The sequence below is a fragment of the Athene noctua genome, chromosome 21 (assembly GCF_965140245.1).
Source record: "Athene noctua chromosome 21, bAthNoc1.hap1.1, whole genome shotgun sequence".
Taxonomy (NCBI): Eukaryota; Metazoa; Chordata; class Aves; order Strigiformes; family Strigidae; genus Athene; species Athene noctua.
In genome coordinates this window covers 724,778-741,864 of record NC_134057.1, presented here as the reverse complement: position 1 = coordinate 741,864, position 17,087 = coordinate 724,778, and the positions used below count along the sequence as shown (strand labels likewise).

Here is a 17,087-nt window from a genome sequence, read left to right as displayed (position 1 = left end):
GCTTCCGGGTGCGTCGCCCAAAGCGTCCCCCGCCGCTTCCGGGTGCCTCGCCCAAAGCGCCCCCCCGGCGCCGGTTCCGCGGAGAGCGGCGGTGCCCAGGCGGGAGCCGCCTGCCCGGGGCCGGGCCGTTTCCGGCACACACAAGGGCTGAGGGAGATGCGCGGCGGCCGCGGCACTGTCCCGGCACCGGCACGGGCTCCCGAGGAGCGGAAGGAAGCAAATGTTGCCCCTCACTTCCACAAGGAGGGTGTGGGGAGCTGCCGGCTGGGCGGGCCCCGCTGCCGTTCCCGGGAACGGGATGGAGCAGCCAAGCCTGGAAACCACTCCCAGGCACGGGAAAGTGACCGGGAGGAGTCTGCGTGGATTCACCGAGGGGCAGTCACGCTCCCTCAGTCTGGTGAGGCCGCCCCTCGATTCCTGGGTTGAGTTTTGGGCCCCTCACCCCAAAAAGGCCATTGAATGACTCGAGCGTGGCCAGAGAAGGGCGACGGAGCTGGGGCAGGGTCTGGAGCACAGGTCTGCTGGGGAGCGGCTGGGGGAACTGGGGGGGTTCAGTCTGGAGAAGAGGAGGCTGAGGGGAGACCTCCTGGCCCTCTGCAACTCCCTGCCAGGAGGGGGCAGAGAGGGGGGATGAGTCTCTGGAGCCAAGGCCCCAGTGCCAGGCCCCGAGGGAATGGCCTCAAGCTGCCCAGGGCAGGGTCAGGCTGGCTCTGAGGAAGGATTTCTGTGCAGAAGGGGCTGTTGGGCGTTGGAATGGGCTGCCCAGGGCAGGGGGGGAGTCCCCGGGATCCCTGGAGGGGTTGAAGAGTCGGGCTGAGCCAGCGCTGAGGGATCTGGGGGAGTTGGGAACGGTCAGGGTGAGGTTCGTGGTTGGACTGGAGGAGCTTCAAGGTTCTTTCCAACCGAGATGATTTTGTGATTGCCTTCTGCAGCAAGGTGACTGCTCACCCTCCACAAGTCCGCAGGTCCTACAAAACTGAGAGGAGCATCTGAGGCACCGAAGGGCCCTGCTGCCATCCGGGCAGGCTGAGAGAAACCTTGTGAAGTTCAACCAAGGGAGTTGCAAAGTCCCTTCCTGGGTGGAAGAGTTACCCTGTGCCCCAGGACAGCGTGGGGTCTGAGTGTTTGGAAAGCAGCTCTGCAGAGAAGAACCTGGGGGTCCTGACTGACAATAAATTGGACATGATATAAGCTGAAATGAGAAAGAAGAGGTTTCATCTTGACAGAGAATTTTTTTACAGTGAGAACAATCAATCTGTGGAACAACCTCCCCAGGGACATGGTGGAGTCCCCATTACTGGAGGGTATCAAGATGCGACCAGACAGGGTGTGAGATAGTCTCATCCAGGCTCCCTTTCCCACAAGAGACTGGACCAGAGGATCTTTGGAGGTCCCTTCCAACCCGAGTTCCTCTGAGACCTGTGAGTTTGTGAGCCAGTGGAGTGGGCTGGCCCTTGCTAACAGCCAAGCACCCACACAGCCAATCTTCTGCTTCTTTGCCATCCAAAACAAGAGGTCTGCAGCCGCACCAAGCACATCCAAATTCTGTAGCCACACAGCTTCTCAGAGACCCCATGTCCTGTTGCAGCTCCATCAGCCATGCCCAACTGGCCAGTACCCTCTGTGCCTGCAGTGCCATGGCCAGGGCAGCACGTCCCTGCTCATCACTGGCCAACCCTGGTTCCAGCACTCCGAAGATGAAGCAGCTCCCGGGGAACTGCAGCCTGTAACTCCCTGCTGCTGCAGGCATGTGAGGCATCACCCTCCTGCCTCTCTGGAGGGTCTCGGTGGCCCTGGGGGAAGGCAGGACATGCGGCCTCCATGGCAAGGAGGAGAGGGAAGTGACATGGAGGTGCCTGGGCAGAAAGTGCCAAGCCAAAGCATGGCAGAGGCTGCTGCTCTGCACAGGGACACTGGTGGGGCTGCCATCCCAGTGGGAGACGGAGGCCAGGCTGCTCAAGACCACAACGGCCTTGGGGCTGCCGTGTGTCCCAGCTGGCATGACCGGGCTGTGGGCTGGCGTTGCCTTGCTTTGCTGGGCCCATTGTGAGGCTCTGGGCTCTGTCCCTGCTGGGCTTCCTGCCCTGTGACCGTGTGCTCTAGGGTCCCTGTGTCACCATGGAAGGGGAAGAGTCAGGTCACAGCCTTCCTTTGGAGCATGGCTTATCCTGCTGCCCTACAAGCAGTCGGGTGGCAGAGCAGATCTGGGGCAGTGCCAGGAGCTGGGCACTGGTGACTTCCTGGGAAAGGTGGGGAGTTGGAGTAAATGTGAGCTGTTTGGGGCACCAGATCATGGCCTTGGCATGCACGTGGGGTTGTGTTCCTCTCCCTCCCCACAAGACCAGTGTTCCTATGTGTGCTGGGCCTGCCTGGGGTTGAGGCAATTCTCTTCACAACAGCTCATATGGTGCTGTGGTTTGGATTTGTTTCCAAAATAGTGTTTTGGTACCCAGCAAGTAGGCTGGGGTGGGCAAGAGGTTGGAAGGGGACACAGCTGGGACAGCTGACCCCAACTGACCAAAGGGATATTCCAGACCATATGACACTGTGGTCAACAATAAAACTGCAAAAAGGTGGTGGGAACCATTGCTTAGGGACTGGCTGGACATTGGTCTGCTTGTGGGAGGTGATGAGGGATTGCCTCTGCATCACTTGCTTGGATTTTTTTGGTGTGGTTGTTATTTTTTCTTTCTCCTTCCTTTTTCCTTTTCTTATTAAACTGTCTTAGTTTCAACCCACAAGTTTTCTTGCTTTTGATCTTCCTATTCTCAGGAGAGGTGGGGGGCAGGGGGAAGTGAGTGAGCAGCTAGGTGGACTTTGCTGCCAACTGGGGTTAACCCACAAGATGTCACCTGCATAACTGGTCACTCCTTCCATCTCTTCCAGTACCTTTTCAGCACACCTTCTGCATTATCTTTCTGAGGCTCGTACTCTTCCAAAGTCTTAATTATTAGCATTGAGATTTCTCTGCCAGCACCTCGTCAACAGGTGAGTCCTACTGCTGAAACTTGGCTTTGTCATGTATGCTGCTCTAAAGCCCAGATCCTGGGCATCCACACAGGCCTTTCCTCATCCCCCCTCCCCACCTTAGACTTCCTTTCTGGCCGGGTCCCCTTTCCTCACAGTGTAATCTCAAGCAATCTGCCACCCCACCTCACAGCACTATAGGAATCAGTTTTCTAATAATCCCTACAGCTACTTTCTTCACCAGCATAAGCTCCTGTAGTAGCCTCAGTTCCAGCTATCCCCGTGAGACAGGTTAGGTTAATGGTTGGACTGGGTGATCTTCAAGGACTTTTCCAACCTGGATGATTCTGTGATTCAGTGACATGCCTGGATCCTGATCAGCTTTACTCATAGATGCTACTCTTCTTTGACTGGAGCCTTTTCCCAGAGACATCACACAAGCCAGGCACTGCACTTTTCTTACTATCCAACTCTTATCGTTCTTCCTTCAGTTCTCATAATTGCTCGACTTGTTTCTTTATCAGTGTTACTGCACCTTAGTGCTCGTATCTAATTTAGAAACCACTTCTTAATTATTTTGTGCATGTTTAACATTGCAGTTTTTCTCCCACTGCAGCTTGTAAAGCACTGACAAGATCAAACCTTAGTCAGTGAAGAGCAGAGGGTTTTTCTTTCTCCCTTTGGAAGATAAGGAGAGATACAGTTCCCATTTTTTATCACTTTGTGATAAAGGGAATGTGATAAATCAGTTGATAATCCCAAAGATCCTCTCCATGCTCCAACACAGCCTACATCAGCAGACTCCTGCATTCTTGGGTCAGCAGATTCTTTGACTCCTCTTTCTCTGTTGATTTTCTGCCTTTCTTTAGCCTTGACCTCTCAGTGTCGCTCAGCTGTAGCCCCAGCCTGGGAGATTCTGGACAAGTCCCAAGCATGATACTCCCTAAGTCAAACAATTCCCTTTTAGAGTGAGACTTGAACTGCAGCTGATCAAGAAGGTTGTTGCATAAGCAGCACACTTTTAGGAAACTAGTAATTCCTTCACTGAGTAATTATAAATGCACCACCATTGTTCATAGTGTCACTTTGCCAGGATGGCACTGCAAGTAATACTGAGTTCCAAGTCTGTCGTGTAGGATTAGCACCGATACATGTTATGTTACCACAAAGAAATCTCATAAATCACCCACACCATTAACCTGCCATCCTGCTGTACATAGTATCAAGGTATGTTGATGGAGGCCTGTGCCTCCATTCAGCTTCACCTCTCCCTAGTCCAACTTTCTGCATTATGTCTTTTGGACACAGGCCTGATGAAGACTCCGGTGAAGTGGCCAAGAGGTCCCTCCCTCCAGTGTCCCGGACCACCTGGATGCACAGGTCAGTCTCACCACTGTCCATGGGCATTTGCACTTCTATTCTTTGGCAAATCCCACTGTTCTTTCTTCTTCACCTGATTTTAAACCTTATTCTCCCTTCTTTCTTTCTCTGCACCCACCTTTTTGCCACTTATACTCCTTTTCTCTTCTCAGACTTGTGCCATAGAGAATGAGTGCCTCTAATGCCTTTTTCTCATGGTCTTGGTTCTGTAACACCCATATTCAAATTTAGTGTTTCTGACATGATTACTTTGGCCCAACAGCATACATTTGGTAGCTTTGTAATTTGAGTGCCTCTCTTCATATCCTCAGAATTTGTAGAGTGAATAGATTTTTGGTAAAACAAGTATTTGTATTCGGTAGCTTTGTATGCCATATACCTCTGATCGCCTCAAAAGCAAACAGATGTTTGTGAAAGAAATGGTTTAAAATTTTAAAGTCTAACAGCTGTTGACTTGCTTTGTATCCTGAATTTGCATGATTGTGTGTGTGAGTGAGACATACAAATAAGTACAAAGCGAGTGCGGAGTCTGGATGCACGGTTCTGTTATTCCGCAAGGAACACAGCCAGGGAAGGACGAAGCGATTGATAAATAACTGTTGTGATCTTAATATATAGTTTTGAATGCAGGTTCCCGAGTGGTGTCTGTTACACCCAGAAAATGATTGCAAACCTTTGTACGTTTTAGAATGTCTGTGGTGTGAGCAAAAGCTGTGGGTTGAGTTTGGGCAGGATATTGACTGCTCCAAGTGTCAGGTCTGGACTTCCTGGGAAAACTGAGAACGCTGTTCGTATGTGAGAAGGTGGTTTGTGGTTGGAGAAATATAAATCAGACATGGGAGGCAAGGAAAGTGGAGGAATTTTAAAGAAAAGTCCCCATGGATGTATTTTGAAACATTGCAAGGATATAGGAGGGTCCTCAGGTGGTGTATCTAATAGAAAGACTTTGATAAAGTATTGTGATTGGTGGTGGCCATTGTATAAATTAGAGGATGGAGAAAAATGGCCCAGGGATGGTACTTTAAAATATGATACTTTGCTGCAGTTGATATTGTTCCTAAGACGAGAGGAAGTGTGGGATGAGGTGCTGTATGCAGATATGTTTTTCATTTCAAGAAATCATCCTGAGGGGCAGAGGGAGTGTGGCATTAACTCAGCCCCTCAGGATCCTCTCGTATTGGCACTAGAGAAAGAACAGGAAAAGAACCAGGACAGGTTGAGACGGTGTTGTTTGGCATGTAGTATTGGAGAGAGATGCCTAAAAAGAAAGAATCGAGAGGAAAAGGCAGATGAGAAAATTGAGGATTATGTGTCCCCACCCCTCAAAATGCTAGAAGGATTCCCCAGAGAGGAGGAAGAACACAGGAGAGGGGTGGTGGGAGGTAGCACTCCAATCACTGCCCGGACTCACAGCAAAACAGGTCCACTGCCAAGTCTAACTATACAGGCACTGCTCAGACCGCGATGGGACCGGGAGGAGCAACCCGAATTAAAGTCCCCTTTAATTAATATGAGTGACTTGGACGCTTGGAAAAAGGTAGTGAGAAACTACCGGGATGACCCACTAGGGGTCACAAAAAGATTTGAATTAACAGTGAAAAAGCCGGACCCTGACTGGAAAGATATAAACTTAATGCTAGATGCTATGACAGAAACAGAGAAACAATTGGTTTTGAAAACAGCTCGTACTGACATGCAGGCACAAATTACTGCTAATGTACTGGGGTGCCTGATCAGTATGTTCCCCTGGCCGGCCCAAATTGGGGTCTGAATGATAACACTGACTATTGACTGTTAAAATGATACCAGGTTTGGGTGAAATTTGAATTAGAAAATGCAATCCCTAAAGCCATAAATTGGTCAGTTATATGCTGCAAAACAAGGTCAAACTGAAACCCCTACAGAGTTTCTAGATCAGCTGAGAGCCGCAGTGTGCAAATATACCATTTTAGACCCCTCATCTGATGTGGGGCGGCAGTGGTTGGTATCATTGTTCCTGGGACAATCGTCTGAGGATATTACAAAGAAGGTTCAAAAACTCAAGGAACCGTAAATACAAGATTTAGAAAAACTGACTGAGGAAGCTTGGAGAGCATGTGGAAGTTGGGATAATAATGACAGGAAGAAATTGGGAAGGACAAGAGCCAGGACAAGAGCAGCGAGATCTAGAACGGGGACGTTCACGGGGTGGGGAAGGGGCTCTCCGACAGGCCAGTCAGACGGGCTCCCTACACCCGCTTGATGGAAATGACGGGTTCACCCACAACCAGCCAGCCTGGCTGCTGGCCAGGTGCCAGACCAAACCAGCTTTTATTTATGTCTCCCCTCTTTTCTTCCTTTTTCTTTTGGTCCTTCTTGTTCTTCTCTGGTTTGCTGTGGTTTGAACTCAGCCAGCAGGCAATCGCCACATGGCCCCTTGCTTACTTCACCCCCGCCCCAGCTCAGTGAAATAGGAGAGGAACAAAAGAAGAAATTCACAGGTTGAATAAAAAAATTTACTAACAACAACAAGTCCAGAACAGGTGAAGGTGGTCCCCGAGCGGTGGCCGGTCCAGGCCCGTCCCCAGCAGCGACCCGACCGCACCAGAGAATCTGCCACGACCCGGGAACCGAAACGGGGCGTGGGGGAGCAGCGTCCTCCTGGACACGGAGCGTGACGTGACCCGATGTGGAATGCTCCAACCCAGCCCTGCCCTCAGCCGTGCTCCCCTCAGCCAAGGAGAGGGAACTCCCGCCTGGCCCAGAGCAGGACAGGGCTCAGCTGGCTCCTGATTTCCCCATCAGCCCGTGCACCTGCACCCGGTAAATGCAGGTGTACTCGGGGTTTCCCCAGTTGCTCTTCACAAGGAATCTGAGGAGTGAAAAGGCTCTGGGAAACGGGGCGTTCTGTGAAGACAAGAGGGAAAAGGAAGCAGAGGTGTTATGAGCGACAGTGCAGTCAGTCCCTCCCTGCCAGCCCTGCTCCTGCACAGGAACCAGCTCCCGGAGGCGGATGGGAGCGGCTGCTGCCATCGGGGTCACTGCTGGCGCTGGGGCCGCTGGGAAGGCCGGGGAACGGCACGGGGGAAGGCTCCTGGCCTCCTCTGCGTGCTGGCCCGGCTGGGGCTGCGTCCCCCTTCCCCCTGCCCCTCGCTCTGCGCCGACAGAGAGGCCGAGGAGGGGCTCCTGTGCGTGGGGCAGCTGGCGCGCAGCCCCCCGGGCCCCGCTGCCCGCTCTGCCTGCCTTCCTCCTGGCAGGGTGAGCACCGCAGAGAAGGGGATGCCCTGCTGCGAGGAGAGGGCCCTGTCCAGCTGCCAGTGGGCCACGGGATGCAGCGACGGGGTTGCCCGGCGGCTGTGGCCATCGGCCGTCCCTGTTTCTCCAGGGCACACGGGCGCCGTTTGGTGGAGGGGCGTGTGTGCAGCTGGCCCTGCTGAGGGCACTGCCTGCAGCCAGGGCCCTCTCAGGAGTCGTGCTCCCACGGCGTGACCTTGCCCTTGCTCTCCCTTTGCTACCACCACCGCCTGCTCCTCAGCCCCGCCAGGGCTCTCTGGGCAGGGGCCCGGGGCCCTGTGCCCAGGGAGGAAGCGTTCACACCCCCCTGCCATGGGCTCCCAGCCAAGCCTGGTTTGCTCCCCGGCATCCTCCCCTGCCCGTGGAGCGTACCTTCAGAGGGAATGTCTGAATGGCCTCTTTGGTCGCGTCGAAGGTGAACGTCAGGAGCAGCACTTCCTCCTCTCCATCCGCGTCCAGTCCCTTGGGGCAAAAGCACAAGCAGAGCAGTTCAGACTCAGCCCCCCAAAGAGGGGACGTGGGCGCTGGCTCAGCCCGGTCAGGTACCCGGCCTCTCCCGGGCTCCAGCAGCACTCTGACACTGCCCGGGGCGGAGCTCGATCTCCTCAGGGTCAAGAACCCGGAGGTGCTTTGGCCAGAATATCTCCCGAGAGGGATGGAACCTCTGGAGTCCTTGAAGCATCCCCCCAGGGCAGCGCGGTGCTCAGCAGAGAGCAGGATACAAATCCCAGGGAATGCACAGAAGGCCGCAGGCAAGTCCCTGTCACGGCTTTCCCCCAGGGCCAGACCCCAGCAGACCCGCCCGGTAAGACACTTACGAAGACAGCGACGTCTCTGGGGGTGCTGGTGACGGTCCCAAACAGAGACGCCTTGTAGTGCATGGTGACAGCAGTCGGATGGACTCGTGCTGGCAGCCTGATGACCACCTGGCCCTGGTGCCCTGGCAGAGGCCAGCAGTTCTTTAGGAACACATCCGGCTGCAGGCAGAACGAGAGAGCAGTGAGGGCTGAGAGTGCGTTGGGGACAACACAGCTCGTGCCGCTCGGAGCACGGGACCAGGGTGTCTGGGGGGCAGCAGCTCGGAAATGAGGCGCCTGTGAGGAGCGGACAGAAGCAGGAGGCCGCCTTCCCTGCCTGACAGAGGGGGCTCTGGGTCTTACGGAAAAGAGGAGAACACTGGTTATGAAACCACCCCAGTCAGGGCCTTACAGAAACACTCTCTGCCCAGTGGCGCTGCAGGGCACCCCCTACCTCCCGCCTCCCACCCCTGAAAAGGCACCGTTAGGGACAGGTGTGGAAAGGGGGTCAGCATGGAGAAAGTCTTTCACTCAGCTGGGACAGAGGCCTGTGGGCAGGAGGCAGCAGTTCCGCTCAGTTCAGCTCTGCTCCCCTTCTGAGGGGAACCGCTGATCTCCAGCAGGCCCAGCCCTGTGTCCGAGCTTTGGTTTCAGGAACCTGATCAGCACTGCGGGCTGGAGCAGCACTGCCCTGGACTGAGAGGAGAGCCCTGAGCTCGGTCCCAGCTTCACAGGAAGGAAGGAAACCAGCACTGATGAGTTCTGCTACGGTACCTCCAAAATAGCATTGGGAGATTTGGCCAGAAAGAACCACTCCTGAACCCTGCAGCGCCAGTCCTCTCTGCAGCTGTAGGTCTCTGAAGTTCTCTGCATGTCAATGGAGGCACCTGTAAGGGAGGGAGAGCAGGTGACTGCAAGAGGCCCCAGACCAGGAGCACTTGGTGCTCAGACACTATTTCTGGTGCCGCCGAGCAGCTCCACGTCTGTCAGTGCTGTTCTCATCCCCAGGCCGTGGGGGGGCCCGGCTGCGCGGGGCAGGGACGGCATCCCTGTGCCTGGCGACTGCTGCCGCCACGGCGCCACGAGGAGAAGGTCTGAGGGTGCTGGGGGGCAGCAGGCGCCGGGGTGACGACAGCGGAGCAAAGCTGAGGGCTCGCTGTGTGGGCAGCAAAGGGTGACCCAGCCGTTCCCTTCGCGGATGCAGCCGGAGGAAGAGCCCCTCCATCAGCGCAGCAGCGTGTGCGGGGGCAGCGCCAGAGGCACCTGCGCAGGGGCCAAGGGCAGGACTGGGAGGGAGCCCGAGAGAGCTGCTCTGCCACAGCCTGGCTCGGGGACCCCAGGCAGCATTTCAGCTGCCCCACTTTGGAGAGCACGGCCTCCTCTGGGGAGTGCTACAGGCAAGCGCAGGGCAAGGAGGTGGGGCTGCTTGTGTCCGTACCAGAGCTTTTCAGGGCCCAGTCGAACATTGCGTCCAAGACTTCCGAAGGCACTGCCTGCATGCTGTCCCGAGTTTCCTGGCGAAGCTGTGAATGAACACAGAAAAGGACCATGTCAGCAGGCAGAGCAGCGTGGCTACTAGCGCCTGCAGAGGCAAAGGGTCAGCGTCAGAGGTGCAAGTCAAGCCTTGTCCACAGAGCCGAGACACTCTGCCGCTGGTGTGAGACACGAGGCCTGAGGAGCAGTCTCTGTGGCCATGGCCACGGCCCCGAGGCGGGTTGATGAGGGTCCCCACCGTCCCATCCCCACCCTCCACGCTCTCCAGGTCAGTCGGGAGACGGTCCCAGGCCCCGCCGGCGTTGGCTGACCCCGTGAGCGTGCCTGGGTCTCACCACTGCCCCCGGGGCCCGGCCAGAGCAGCCAGAGGCCCCGGCGTGTCAAGGGAAGGCTGCTGGGAGTCCTCCGCTGCCTGAAGCAGCCCAGATAAACGGGGCCCGGAGAAGGGCCTGTGCAGCACAGCAGCTCTCCCAGCCAGCCCCTGGCAAAGGCTGGCTTCTTGTGGCCAGCCGTCTGAGCCCAACAACTCCCCCAAGGAGGGCTTTCTCGGGGGTTCTGCCCAGCCAACCCTCCTTCCCCAAAATGCAGGGTCACCTTCTCTACACTGTTGAACTCCGCCGTCAGCTGAGCCAGCTCCTCCAGCAGAAGGCCCCAGTTTTGGTGTTCCCTGAACCACAAAGCAGGCAGATCGCTGCAGGAAGAGAAAAGCCGTTCTTGTCAGAGTGGCCCATCCCGTGTGGGGGGCCTCTGAGCTCAGCAGAGAGGACAGACACATGTGCTTTCCATCCTCTGCCCGTGCAAAGGCAGGAGGGAGGTACAGGCACCCGGCTGTTGGGAAAATGCGTGCAGGGAGCCCGAGGGCGGCCGATGCTTCCGCACAGACCCAATTCCAGCTCAGGACACGTCTCTTACCGCAGGGTCTCCAGGTGTGCTAGAGACACACGGGTCAGCTCCTGAAAGGGAAGAACACTCCGTTAGAGTATCCACTACCAGAGCTGCTGCCGGGGCTTCCCAGGAGAGGCTTCCCCAGGAAGAGCCGACAAAAGGTGCTGCTTCTTTGGGTCCCCCTGCAGGGAAGCAGGAGAGGCTGTGATTTGTCCAGCCACCGTCAGAAAGGCTCCCTTGCAGGAGGTGCCCATCCCACCAGAGTCACTGACCTCCACCAGGCCCTTGGCGTGCGTGCTCCACGCTGGCAGCGAGCTCCAGCAGTTACCACCAGCTGCAATTCACATCACAAAGAGACAGTTACTTGCCTGGGGTTGCCAGCCATGCCTGCAGTCACCTTGTCTCCTCCCTGTTGCCTTGGGGCTGGGGCAGCTGGTGGGGTAACGTGGGGTGCAGAGAGAGGACGTGCCTCTGACCGGGAGCCATCGCCCCAGGCTTGAGGGGACTGCGCAGCCGTGCTCTTCGGGTGTGCTCAGTGCCCCAGAGCTGCTCCCCGTTTCCCCTCGTGGCTTTGGTGAGCACTGAGACCAGGCTGCAAGGGCTAGGAGAGGCACCTTTCCACCAGTCCCCCTGCGCGGCCCCTCTGGGAGCCCCCAGTTCAGGCTGGGAAATAGCTACCTACACCCTTCTCTCGCAGGCTTGCAGACTGAGCAGGCCATTTGCACTAGTGGCCAAGCAGCAGCATGGCTGGAGACTCCCAGTCTTACTGGTAGTCCAAAAGCAAGTGCCACTCAAGGACATACTCAGGAAGCACTTGGGCCAGGGGAGTTTCCGCACACACTGGCCCGGAAGGAAAGCTGGCCAGCAGAAAGCTGGCACCCAGCATGTTCTCTCACGCAAACTCACCAAGAGCCACTGCGAGGAACAGGAAGGCAGCTTGCAAGAACCTCTTCTTCTGCGAGGCCATCTTCTGCCTGAAAAAGAGGGAGTCCTGTGTCTGTCAGTGAGCCAAGCCTTGAGCAAACGCCGTCACAGGTGGATTTGCGTTTTCAGGCTGAAAAGCCTCTCTTTTGGAAGCCTGCTGCCGACAGAGAGCTGACAGAGCAGCGCCCAGGAGGAACGTGATTTCCATGCGCACTGTTTGACACAGCCAGCAGCTCCCGCACCAAAGTCTGGGCCTCTGGCAAACGTGTGGGAGCAAAGCTGCCGTGGGGCTTGGCTCGAGCTTCTCCCTGAGAATGGCCACAGCATGAACAGTGCTCGAGCTTTGATGCCCAAGTGGGAGCCCCGGGCTGCTGGCTGGGGAACACCCCCTGCTCTCCCTGTGGCTTGCACTGGCCCTCAGACATCCCCTTTCTCCCCCCATCCACGGCAGAGTCATGTGGTACGTACACGGCAAAGATGAACGTGCTCAGAAATCTCCCCAGGGAGATGAGGGCACCTGGCAGACGGCAAGCAAGACCGAAGACCATCCCTGGGCAAAGAAATCAGAGAAAAGTCAGGCCTGTCTCTGGAGGTCTCTTCCCAAGCATCCCCAGCCACGCACGTTTTGGCTCCCTGCAGGGAGGCGGGCACAGAGTCCTACGCACTCCCTCCCTGGGGCAAAGAGCAGGGCAGCCCCCACTTCTCCTGCCGCTTGGGACATTTGACCAGAGCTCGGGCACAGCGCGGCTCTCTGAGTTCACCCCCCAGGACTTCGCTCAAGCGGCAGCGCTGAGCTTACTTGCAACTTCCATGGCCTTGCTGCACTCCGCAGGCTCTCGAGCGCCTGAGCTGGGAGTTGGCGGCACAAATCCTGTCCCCAGCTTCACCTCCGTGCAGAGGCTCCTATGGGAAAAAAAAGAGATGGCGATTGCCGAGCGTCCCCGCGCTGCGTGAGACGAGGCCTCTGCCAGAGGTCGGCCTCGGGAAGCCTCCCAGGGGCCACCCCCGCTGCATCGAGAGAGGGCAGCACAGCTGGGCTGCTTCCAGGGGACCCCCTCTCCCCTCCCCATCCTTTGCTCTACAGGCCTGCGGTGGGAGAAGAGGCAGCAGGCTGGCAGCAGCCCCCCGCTGTGGGAAGTGCACTGTCAGCAGAGCCCGATTCTCGCCTCGTCCCTCCCTGCTCTCTGGCCCCTGGCACCAACCTGCCCCTCGGCAGGCACCTCTCCGTGGCCGTTTGCAGAGGGGGCACAGGCTGCTGTCCCCCACTGCGACTCCCCACCACTTCCCTGGTCACTGGCAGTCCTCCCACCCCTCTCCTCCCCACAGAGCTGCCCCCTCAGCCAGGCGGGACCGCGCCTCAGCGCCCCGAGGGGGCCAGTCTCCGGCCCCGGGGGCTCGGCCTCCCCGTGCAGAGACCCCTCCCTGTGCGGCAGCACCAGGTCCCCGACAGCCCCCGCTGCACGCCGGCTCTTGGCCGGGAGAGCCGGCCAGGCTCTCAGCCTACCCCCCACAGAAGGGGCTTCGCAGGCCACGGGCTCTTCTTCAGAGGCCCCTGGCGCTTCCCCACGCTGCTCTGTGCCCCAGCGCCCGTGTTGGGCTGCGTCCCGGCTGCCCCCCTGACCCAACGCCCAGGGCAGCAGCAGCCCACTTCTTACCCGCTGCTCCTCGCCGCCTCCCCCGTGGGCTGCGGATTTGCCTTGTTCCCCAAGGAGCCTTTGGAGGCCCCTTGGCATCTTCTCTGGGGTGCCTTCCTCCTTGCCATCTCTGGGCAAAGGTAGCTCCCCGCTCTGCTCGTCCGCTCAGCCCCAGCAGCGTGACCTGCTCGGGGCAGCAGCCGCACGGCATCTGTGGGCTCCTGCCCGCGCACCACGGGGCTTGGTGGGCACCAGCTGTGACGTCACAGTGGCAGCTCTGACCTCACAGTGGGGCTCCCGAGGGCTGAGCAGGGCGTGGAGACCCTGTGGACTTCCCCGGGCAACATGGCTGCTGCCCGCCCAGGCACAAACTGGCCCCCAAGAGAGATGACTGAGATCTAGAATGGGGGAGTTCTTGTAGAGTTTTTTATGCTACCTAGTTATGATATATGGAAGTGAAGGGGACTTGCTACAAGCATACTTGAAATTACAAGATCTCCTGTCCTTGCTAATGTATAGGGACCAGTAAAGTAGGACATTCAGTTTTAACGTTAACCGTCACTTGTGTTTTACTAGCTTGTGTTTTTCCTGTGTTTTACGGCAACGCATCTAATTTTGTTTATACTCTTTTCCTAACTATCCTCGTTACCCACTGGTAAGATGTTTTGCAACCTGTAACTCCTTGCCTAGTGGAGATAAGACAGGCCTTGGACAGTCTGAAAAACTCCCTGAGTACATCCCTGACAACAGTGGCCTACAAACAAGCGCCTGAGAAGACGCCAGTGTCAAGAAAAGCAACTGGAAGCTGGTTTAAACCAACCCCCTTGGAACAAAGAGGAGCCGAAGGATGGGTGAGGTCACTCCATGACCATGTATGGACACGGGAAGCCTAAAGTTCAGCTAGCGGGCAGTGTAATGAAGACGATGTGGACCACCAAGGCGCGGAGAAGACCCTCACTCTATATTCACTATGCATGCTCAGACGATGTAGATGAATTCTGAGAACCTGTTAGCATAAGACTGCCTTTTCCAGGAAATCTGATGCATATGTATGCTTTTTGTGTATATTAGTCAGAGAGTTTTGTGAGTAAGCGTGGCACTCGTGGTGGAGCGATCCCCAGTGCTGCCCAGCGCTGTGAATGAAGAATCTCTGCTGAACAGTTACACTGAATTCTGACTGCTGAGTGAAGCTCTTTGTTTCAGAAGTGTAAGTTTTGCAAGAGCACTTCATTTTATGGGGGAACAAGACACACCAGCTGAAAGAAACAAAGTTCATGGACGTGTCATTTCATCAGTGCCAAAGATATGCTGACAATGCACAAACCACACCATACACCCCCACACACCTCTGTGGGTGTGTTCCTAATCATTTCTGGATCCAGAGCCTTTTGAGCAGTGTCGCCACGCTTCCTGTGTTAAAGAGCACAGTTTAAGGCAATGAGAACCACCTCCCACTGATTCTGGCACACGTCACCTACCAAAGATTGACAGAAATCTGTACAATACAACACACAACAAGTCTGTCACCCCAACCAAAGCCAAATCAAGTGCGATCACCTACCACCGGTGCTCTCAAACATAAACCCCAGATTTGTCTAGCCTTACTGCCCTACTGAAGGCAATGGAAAGAACGCCTGAGAACAGGTTACCTCAGGGCAGGGTTTCTCTCCTCCACTGATGCTTCCACCCCCTGTCCCTGTAAGCGGCAGCCTGCGAGTCTACAGCGCAGGGCGGGGAAAGGCAGCCTGCTGCAGCAGACACGATGCCGTTGCATTCCTGGAACAAGACGCAGCAGACAGAGCCAGCAGTGTGCCTTTTAGTGTGTGCAGCGAAGACGAGGTGCCACCAGGAAGCACCTGCAATTTCACACCTGGGGCATAATGGTCATTCCTGGTGAGTCACATGAACTTCCTTTGCTGTCACCATTACTGCCTGCACACTCTAAAATGATTCGCTCACACTCATTGCTCCTCAAAGTCTACTCATAATCTGCTGTTTTCAGCAGTTACGGATGTATCAGAGGAAGGTTATCAAACAAACCAACCAAGAGATAAGACCAAAGCAAAATGGACAAGGCTGTGGAAGATTTCTCCCGAGGTTCTTCCATTACGGTGCTTCTGATGGTCCCAGTCAATGGCACAAACATCTGAAGAAGCTACTGAGGGGTACTGAGCGATCACATTTCAGGTAGTGCTTGATAACCATGTATTTTCTGCACGCTTTACTTCTGGAATTATCTTGCATTTATCACAGCTGAGGAGTTTACAAGCACCCATATTAACAGCGGACCAGATGACTTTTTTCCCTGATAATTTGATTCCCCCATCCACGTCTCAATATCCCACAGAAATCTTGTTAGTTTGTTTGTTGAGCCCCTGGGGTTATGTTCATCATGGGTATTTATTTACTTTCATACCTACAGAAGATCTCATCATCCATACACATACGTAAGCACTGTGGTGTCCTGTAGCAATGAGTTCCATCTCATAGCTATTCATCACGGCAAAATAAACTTTCTATAATATTCAGGTAGGTTAAAGTCCTTTAAACTGCAAAAACATTGCACAGTGTTCAGTTACAGGTCACTCGGAGAGGATTTGGTCTCTAAAGCCCTTGGCAGAGGTCTATTTCTTCCAACACCCCAAGCTCCATAGCACTGTAAAGCGTAAAGCCACAATCGGGAATCTAAAAGCCCGGCACGCAGACACACGCACACGGCTCTGGTCGGTACCTTAACCTCTGAATATGCTTGCAGCTGCCTGGTGAGACAGGACATTCATTACTGATTCGCTTTTAATTCATTTAATTAAATAATTAATTAAAGCACTGAACTGTAGTGTTCCCTGCAATCCATGATCCCGCTGACTTTAGTGGGTTTGGGGACAAAGTTCAACACTCTGCAAGTGCTACCGGTTTGCCCTGCGTGGGGTATGAGAGGATCCGCTCAGTCTGGATCAGAAAGAGGTGCACCAGGATCACTCATCATCTCTGAGCTGCCTCTCATCATCCTGCCTCGCAGGCTGCCTGCGAGAAACTCCCAGCTTGTAATCGCCCCCCACTGTCCCAGGAAGAGTATCCCCTACCTGCTTCCCCCCGGCTCCTTCCAGGGGGAATAAGGATGCTCATTTCCCACTCCGTGCCCCTTCTCCCATACATACTTTTAATCCAAGGATGTCACAACGCTCTCCCATTCCAGTATGAGATCTGCTGTCAACCAAGCATGGCCCCAGCCACTGTAATGTAGAGTCAATCACACTTTTCCTGATTTGAGTGCTCAGGTTTCCACAAACAATTCTTGAACGCAACCAGCGCTATCTGCTATATAACTGCTTGCACCAATTTTCTGGAAACAATTCCTTATTGCAGCAAGGAGACTTCATTCAAAATTACTGCCTAGTGTAACTTTCAAAAGATTTCTCAAAGAATAGACAACTATTTATCTATGTGGTTTTTCTGCTGAAGACTTAAACATCATCCTCTTCTACAGGAGACAAACAGGTTTTTGCTGTTATGAAGATGAGTGCGAGCCACTGGGTATTTGCCAGGCAGTAAAATTTGTTATTTCCAAGAAAATCACGGCCCCAGATGACAGGCTTTTCTCAGATAGGCACCGATTTCCCTGTATGCACATGGAACCAAGACCACACATAAGAAAACAAGCAAAGTAGAAACTATGCAGAAACTCAGCCTACGGAGCCATGCAGGGAAGTGTCAAAGGAAAACCCGCCTACCC

General features: G+C 55.2%; 3 long non-coding RNA genes across 3 annotated transcripts; 1 reads left to right on the top strand and 2 right to left on the bottom strand.

Moving 5' to 3' along the window:
• The first annotated feature begins 51 nt into the window (after positions 1-51).
• Positions 52-3,868, top strand: LOC141969029 (uncharacterized). The gene is made up of 2 exons (XR_012634980.1): positions 52-397; positions 933-3,868. It is a non-coding gene; the product is annotated as an uncharacterized LOC141969029 (long non-coding RNA).
• A 5,770-nt stretch (positions 3,869-9,638) lies between these two features.
• Positions 9,639-12,137, bottom strand: LOC141968998 (uncharacterized). The gene is made up of 3 exons (XR_012634966.1): positions 11,703-12,137; positions 11,069-11,130; positions 9,639-10,978 (listed from the first exon to the last, which is right to left on the bottom strand). It is a non-coding gene; the product is annotated as an uncharacterized LOC141968998 (long non-coding RNA).
• A 46-nt stretch (positions 12,138-12,183) lies between these two features.
• Positions 12,184-13,731, bottom strand: LOC141969000 (uncharacterized). Its single transcript, XR_012634970.1, has 3 exons — positions 13,376-13,731; positions 12,520-12,623; positions 12,184-12,270 (listed from the first exon to the last, which is right to left on the bottom strand). It is a non-coding gene; the product is annotated as an uncharacterized LOC141969000 (long non-coding RNA).
• Positions 13,732-17,087: the final 3,356 nt, after the last annotated feature.